A 7,904-nucleotide genomic window follows, 5' to 3' on the forward strand; every position below is an offset into this window, starting at 1 on the left:
CCTTCACTCTGTATTCTGTGATCAAAAGCCATGGAAAAGAGAAGAGCATTTCAACCTGAGACTCAGTTACCAGAAATGCACCTGCCCCACCTCCCTGCAACCATATATGCCACCTCTCTGTGCTGAGCCAGAGAGGTTCACGTACGGCACAGACTGAGGCTGGACTCCATAGTTTTCAGCCTCCCAGGTGTCAGGTGTTTTGTGGTCACCTGGAGGAGGGAAGCTCCTGGGTTCCGTCTTCTTCACCAGCAGGGGGCAGCAGAGCTGCATCCAGAAGTTAGTCTGGGGCTGTCCAGGAGGAGCCTAAGAGGAAGGCCAGCCCTGAAGGCTCAACAGGTGTTTGAGGATCAGTCCTGGGTCTGGAAGCCCAGTAAAGTGCATCCTATACCCTCGGGCTGCAGTAAACCCGTCCTGAGTGCTGCATTCACGCAGCGTCACCCAAATGACAGGAGACGGGGAACAGTGAGGGCCTGACCTAGAAAATGCAGCTGGAGGTGCCTGGGCCCTGGTGGCAGCCTGGGCAGCTCCCAGAGGGCTGGGATTCCCTGGTAGACGCCCTGAGGTCGAGGTGCTCTAGGAAGAGGGCACGGTGTGAGGAAAAGGGGTTTCCAGGACCCAAGCCCTTCACCTAGTATTGCTGCCTGAGCCTCCTGCCACTCTCAGGGTCTTGTCCCTCTCTGTTCAGCAACATTCTGAGGAGCTGAGTCCTCAGTCCTGGGCACTTCCACAGGCTCCCCCACCCCTTCTCCCTCTGCCTTTCCTTCCAGCTCCAGGCCGACTCTGACTCAGGGGGCGGCTCCTGTGCTCAGGGGAGTCTCAGGTGGGTGGGGTGGCGCACTCAGGACCCTGGTTCCTGGATGGGACATCCGCAGCCTCCTTGAGGAGATGATCTCCACAGGGGAGGGGATTCTCACCTGCCTCAGGCCACAGCTCTGGCCACCAGGTGGTCTTTGGCTCAGTGACAGGATACACCTCATTGCAGGGACCAGGGACCACCACCCTATGGAGCCCACACCCTGTGCAAAGACTGTGTCTCTGGGATGGGGCTTAAAGTTGGATTTCCCATCGATATTTCATGTAAACTTGAAAAAGCACCAGAAAACCACATTGGATGGAGAACCCTGGTGCTTTTTACCAATTTACATAAAGATTTGATGGGAAAAATAAATAAACAATGGCAGAGCTGAGGATGGCAATGGCTGGTCCACTGTGGGGAAGGGGATGGCCTAGAAATATCAACACCATGGGTGAAATGAGACCAGATGTCCTGATGACTCCACATAGGTGAGGGGTTCCTTACATGACTCAACTATTCTCACTGAAATAGTTAACAGGTGTCCTAATGACACAATCCATCATTTAGATGAAATGACCAGGATGGGACATTTCCTCCAGTCAGGAAGACTGTGGACAAATTCATGAGCAGGGCTGGCCCAGTTCACATGGATCTGAGACCCTCGGATCTGAGTCCCTCCAGCCCTCCAGGCAGACTCTGAAGAGGGGGCGTCAACAGTGGATTTAGGACTTAGCTGACCGGGATGTACTGGGGTTTGGGGACTCAGTTGTGACTCAGGGAAATGGGGCCTAATTGAATCAACAGACTGAGGTAGACATCCCTCAGCTGGTCTCTGGATTTCCACAGGTCATGACAAGCCAGTCCTTGGCCAGAATATCCCGGATCAGTCCCCAGAACTGCACAGCTCCAGTCATGTTATTCTCTACAGAAAAACCAGGGGAGTGGACACTGTGGGATCTGCCCAGATTCCTTCTTCTGAGCTCAGCCACCCAGCACTGTTGGGAGCTTGTGGCAGCTGAGAGCTGTGCCTTCACTGGAAAGTGTGGCTCAGTGCAGAAAACTGCCTCCTCCAGGTTTATGCTCTTCCTCAGCGGGGTTAGGTTTCATGACTACCTGAGGCCTGTATCTCAAGATTCTGCCTCAACATAGGAGGACCTGAAAATCCTCCCAGTTCTACAGCTCCCCGTAGGAAATAATGAGACCTCACTGTGGGTCGGAGTCTCCTGCCCAGTGTTGCCTCCCTCACCTCCTTTCACATCTTCTGTGCATGCAATTCCCCATCTCAGCGTCTGCTTCCAGGGAACCCAAATTAAGATCACCAGCCATCCCCAACATGGGCCATGCGGGACCTCAGGAGGCCACTGTACACTGGAAAGCACCCGTTTATTCCTAAATTAGCATTGTGAGTATCCACATGCCCAATGAGATCTGAGTGTTTCTTGCATTTGTATGGAATGAAAAGGGAGCCTGAGTTGCCAGGTGCTCTGGGTTCTGAGGCAGAGTTGGAGTCAGATCTCCCTTCAGGGAAACCTGGGACAGGAGGAGCAGCCTCACCCCATGCAGGGACCACAGATGCACCCACAGGGTGAGCTGCAGGATGGACACTGCCCACCTCCACCCCCCACACCCTGTGCAAAAAAATCATTCTTTCCACCCCTCCTTCAGCCTATCCAAGTTGACACTTAAAAAGCCACCACAGCCCACGCTTGTCAACAGGAAACCATTCGCATCTCCATCAGCCACACAATCGCCACAGATGCTTCAGAACATAGTAACAGTAGCCATGCAAAGTATAGAAAATGTCTCCTAAATAATTGTACTTAGATTACATATGAAAGTGATACTATTTTTGATATGCTAGGTAAACAAAGTGTATTATTTAACCAATTTCTTCTTCTCCTTGTATTTCTAGCGCAATGACTAGACATTCGGATTCCCATAAGGCTCACATCATATTGTGAATGGACAGTGCTGGTCTGCACCCCTTCAGGTTACAGGGGCTGTGGAGAGACCTGGTGCAGGAAGCCCCGTCTCCATCCATAGGACATCAGTGTGAACCCAGGCAGAGGCGCTGGTATAAGAGATGAGAACCCAGGGGTGAACTACCTGCTTGTGGAGGGGACTAAGCCTTCACTTGGAGCCAGATAAGCTTCTTTTCCTATCTTTAATCCTGAATGAAAGGGCTCTCTGGACCTCTTTTTGTTTTTGGGCTTGTGCCCCTTCAAGTTTCGGGCTGCCTGGATCCCAGCCCGGGGACACTGAGGAAATCCAGGAGTCTCACACTGACTCTGTTGTATTTCATCTGCTGGGGCCATCCCAAACTGCTGAGTACCGTTTCCTTTCCTTGTGCTCAAATAGCTGTTCCATGCACTTGTCGTGGTTTCAGAGATGAATCTGATGGGAGGACAGGATAGTGTATGTTATAATATTTAAAAGGAACTTGAATCCATTAATATTTATTTTAATATGAAACATTAGAAGAATTGTGTCATAGGCAATGGGGAAAGAGGAAAGATATTAAAATTATTTTGAGGGAAAAAAATAATGTATTTATGGAGTGTCTGTGTGTGTCTTCAGTGTTGCCGGGTTGACAGAGGTCAGCTTTAGGGTGCACTAGGGATGTGCTCCGATGGGGGAAACCAAGAAAGAGGAAAGACGCATCTCTGTGACCTGACACATAAATCACACTAAAATGGAAACAAATATTTCAAAAAATCAAACATTCACAATAAATATCACTCTGGTGCACACAGAAATGCCTGTTAACAACTTTCCCTTCTTCTGCTCGCTCATATCCCCATAGATCACCTGTGTGCAGAGTGGACTCCGTGGTCCCCATTTCTCAGGCTAAGAACTAGAGGCTGGGAAGGACAAGTCACCTGCTCATGAGTGGGAAGGGTAGGATTGGGGGCAGAGGACTCAGGCTTAGGACTGCGGCCCTGGTCGGTGCTCCTGTTCCCTCCACAGGGTCCCTCCCACATGTGCCCGTGTGGATGCGGGTGCGATGCCTGGGGTGGCTGATGTGCTCCAGGGATTCAATGTGACAGATGCTTCAGCACAAAGCTTGTGGGTGGGGATGGGACGAAGCTGCAGCTGGGGAGACCAGAGACCAACGCCCCCTGGCAGAGGGGTCCACAGGATGGGCAGTCCCATTTCCTGACAATAGAGACAGCCTGGCAGTAGGTGCTAAGCAGAGGGCACTGCATGGTGTGCCTAGGCCTGGAGGGTCACAGAGACACAGGCACTACACAGCAGAGACACTAAGGGTCAGGAGTTCACTCAGGAAAGGGATTTCAGCAGATCTTTCTCTCCTGAGCAAATCACGTATGAAATAATTAAGATCCTGCCATCAGAATAGACAAACAAGGATTTTCATCTCCTCAGCTGAGCCCCACTGTCCAGGGAAGCAGAAGTCTCTGAGCCCAGACCCAGGTGAGGGTGGGGTGAGGAGAGGAGCTCAGGGTGCAGATTTGCATGGAGGCCCCGCCCTCCTCTGAGGCAGAGGAGATAACACAGGGCTGGGGGCAGGCCCAGTGCTGGGGTCTCAGCAGGCAGCGCTCTCGGGACATCTCCACCATGGCCTGGACTCTGCTCCTCCTTACCCTCCTCTCTCAGGGCACAGGTGACACCTCCAGGGAAGGGGCTTCAGGGTCCTCTGGGCTGATCCTTGGTCTCTTGCTCCTCAGGCTCACCTGGGCCCAGCACTGACTCACTGGAGTGTGTTTCTCCCTCTTTCCAGGATCCTGGGCTCAGTCTGCCCTGACTCAGCCTCCCTCAGTGTCCGGGTCTCCTGGACAGTCGGTCACCATCTCCTGCACTGGAACCAGCAGTGACATCGGTGGTTATAACTATGTCTCCTGGTACCAACAGCACCCAGGCACAGCCCCCAAACTCATGATTATGATGTCAGTAAGCGGCCCTCAGGAGTCTCTGATCGCTTTCTGGCTCCAAGTCTGGCAACACGGCCTCCTGACCATCTCTGGGCCCAGGCTGAGGATGAGGCTGATTATTACTGCTACTCATATGCAGGCAGCAACACTTTCCACAGTGGTCCAAGTTCATGGGGAAGTGAGACCAAAACCTGCCCTGGACTCTCAGGCTTCCTCCTTACTCTGAAAATGCTTCCTCACCCTGTGCAAGGGGCTTCCTGCAGTACGGCCTCGAGAATTCTTCTCTCTCTGCTCCTCTCCTTTCCCACCATGAAGTCCAAAAGGAAACCTGCCCTGTGGTTTCTCATCCAGGACAGGGACAGCTTCCTGATGCTTGTGCTGTGGTCCCTGAATGTGCAACTCTTCCTAGCTCTTCAAATGCAGGGACAGTGACAAGGAGCTGCCTGACTGATGCAGTCACTGCTTTTTTCAGGGATGTCTTCATCATAAATGCATCACCATCTCCCACACTGTGGGCAGAATTTTAGCCAACTATGTTCTAATGGTTATCGCCACAACTTTGATCTTAGAAATAACAGTGCAGCGAACATCCCTATGCAGCCTCCTTTGAGTTCCTGTGTGAATATGACCATAGGATTCATTTCTGAAAGTGAAATGGCTGGGTGTGAAAGATGTGTGTTTAAACTTGGGAGCTCCAGTGTTAGGTGCATATATATTTAGGATTGTGATATTTTCCTGTTGCACTAATCCTTTTGTCATTATGTAATGTCCCTCTCTGTCTTTTTAAACTGTTGTTGCTTTAAAGTCTGTTTTGTCTGATATAAGAAAAGCTACTCCTGCTCACTTTCGGTGTCCATTTGCATGGAGTATCTTTTTTAACTCCTTTACCTTAAGTTTACATGAGTTCTTATGTTAGGTGAGTCTTTTGGAGACAGCACATACTTAGTTGGTGGATTTTTATCCATTCTGCCATCTGTATCTTTAAGTGGGGCATTTAGGCCATTTACATTCAATGTTAGTATTGAGATGTAAGGAACTGTTCCATTCATCATGCTGGTTATTATTTATGTCTTTTGTCTTCAGATACTAGGGCAAGTAGAGAAAGGCCATCAGGTAAGGGCGGGTTTGGGTGGGTCTGAGTTCAGACTCTCGTTAGGCAGGCCTTGCTGTTGCTGGTGGGGGTTGAGAGGGTGGTTCTCAGGCCAAGGGTTATGTTTCCAGTGAGATTATGGCTGCCTCTGCTGCATCATACATGTCACCAGGGGAGTGGAGGAAACCTAGCAATGACAGGCCTCACCCAGTTCCCGCATAGCCAGCAAGGTCATTTTCACTCCCACTATGCCCTCCTCCCCACTACCAACAGCACTGAGTTTATATCCAGGCAGCTGACAAGCAAGGCTGAGCTCTTCCCTGAGTCTACAAGCTCCCAGCTGACAAAACAAGCAGGACTCTCAGATCTGTCCCCTCCCCACCTGCATGCACCATTGGCTGCAGCTTCTACACTCATATCTGTATTCCTATTTTCCTCCTCCAGATTCTGCTCAGGAAAATCTATACTCAGTTGAAATATTACAAAGTTCAGCTGGGATCTTGTCACCCTGTGGCCACACCTCAGGGCTGGCTGTCTTCCCATCCCCAGGATCCTGAGAGATAAAACCAGGAATGGCGGCCAGGAGCAGTGGCTCACGCCGGTAATCCCAGCACTTTGGGAGGCCAAGGCAGGCGGATCATGAGGTCAGGAGATTGAGACCATCCTGGCTAACATGGTGAAACCTCGTTTCTACCAAAAATAAAAAAATTAGCCAGGCGTGGTGGCAGGCGCCTGTAGTCCCAGCTACTCAGGAGGCTGAGGCAGGAGAATGGCATGAACCCCCGAGGCGGAGCTTGCAGTGAGCAGAGATCGCACCACTGCACTCCAGCCTGGGAGATAGAGTGAGACTGTCTCAAAAAACAAAAAACAAAAAAACAGGAATGGCTTCCCTGGGCTTGAGCTGGGAACCAGCAATGACTACAGAGCTCTTCCTGCTGCTGCTTCTACTTCTGCATTTCATTCAGCTCCCTAAATCTGTTTCAACTCTAGGTCAGCTCAAATTGTCCTGTGATCTGAATTTTCAGGGTTCTTACTGGGCGTGTGTGGAGGCAGACTACCGCACCTCACACTTTGGGAGCTCACAGTTTTTGGTTATCTTACAGAGTTTGCAGCTGCAAGCCACTTCTTTCAAAGGGTCTGTTAATTCTTTCCTGTTTTTCTTGTATGTTATTGTGGTGGTTCTTGAAGCAAAAGTTCACAATGTGAGTCTTCACACACTGTTCTCTCTGTCCAGGTGGGAGCTGCATGCCCATCCTGTCTCCTATCCATCATTTTCCAAATAAAGTATTTTTTGGTTAATGTAAAAAAAAAAAAAAAGAAAGAAAGATGTGTGTTTGTAGTTTTCACCCTCTGTTGTCAGATTCCCCTCCAGAGGGGTTCTTTCAATTTTCAACGCCAGCCAGAAGTACTTGTTCAGAGTACATTGTTGAAAGTGTTCATTTTTGCCAACCTACCAGACTCAAAAATGTTACCTTGTTACAGTTTTATTTTTGAGTCTCCTGTTCTGCTTAAGTTTGGGCCTTTTCAGAAAGAGTTCAGTAGTTTTTCCTTTTTTAGGATTTCATAAACTTTTTCTTGAATATCCAGATAAGAAGAATTTTAGTCTTTGAGGCCAGGCACGGTGGCTCACGCCTGTAATCTCAAGCACTTTGGAAGAGTTAGACGGGTCAATTGCTTGATCTCAGGAATTTGAGATTAGTCTGGGCCACACAGTGAATCCTCATCTCTATTAAATTAAAAAGCATAAAAATAAATTTAAAAAAGAATTATTTTAGTCTTTGCGGTCCAAGAATCAACTTTCAATCCCAAAGTTGATTCTTAGGTACTTATAGCATCATTTACAACATAATTATTTAAAATGATAAAAGTCGCTGTCTCTCTGGACCATACAAAATCAAGTGTCAGGCCAGTGACGGTCACAGGATGTGGCTGAACAGTCACTGGTTTGTAGATTTGTCTGAGGGTTGAAAATTCCACCAGCACGTAATCTAGGTGGAGATCTCTCTGTGAGGGTCATTGTATTTCACCTCCTATATTAGGCTGAGGTCTTCCACTGGATAAGAACATGTTCACATCCTCTATTTGATGGACTCATGGGTTTGATCAAGACAGCCCTGTGTCACAGTCA

The 7,904-nt window shown here is 49.3% G+C and overlaps 1 long non-coding RNA gene and 1 pseudogene across 2 annotated transcripts; both read left to right on the top strand.

Moving 5' to 3' along the window:
* Positions 1-1,647: 1,647 nt before the first annotated feature.
* LOC117096602 lies at positions 1,648-3,614 on the top strand. The gene is made up of 3 exons (XR_004442549.1): positions 1,648-2,198; positions 2,462-2,586; positions 2,709-3,614. It is a non-coding gene; the product is annotated as an uncharacterized LOC117096602 (long non-coding RNA).
* Positions 3,615-4,245: 631 nt separating this feature from the next.
* Positions 4,246-5,133, top strand: LOC117096563 (annotated as a pseudogene). Its single transcript, XR_004442516.1, has 2 exons — positions 4,246-4,418; positions 4,536-5,133. The product of XR_004442516.1 is annotated as an uncharacterized LOC117096563 (transcript).
* Positions 5,134-7,904: the final 2,771 nt, after the last annotated feature.

Source organism: Trachypithecus francoisi, unplaced genomic scaffold (genome assembly GCF_009764315.1).
Source record: "Trachypithecus francoisi isolate TF-2019V2 unplaced genomic scaffold, Tfra_2.0 Lachesis_group14, whole genome shotgun sequence".
Classification (NCBI taxonomy): Eukaryota; Metazoa; Chordata; class Mammalia; order Primates; family Cercopithecidae; genus Trachypithecus; species Trachypithecus francoisi.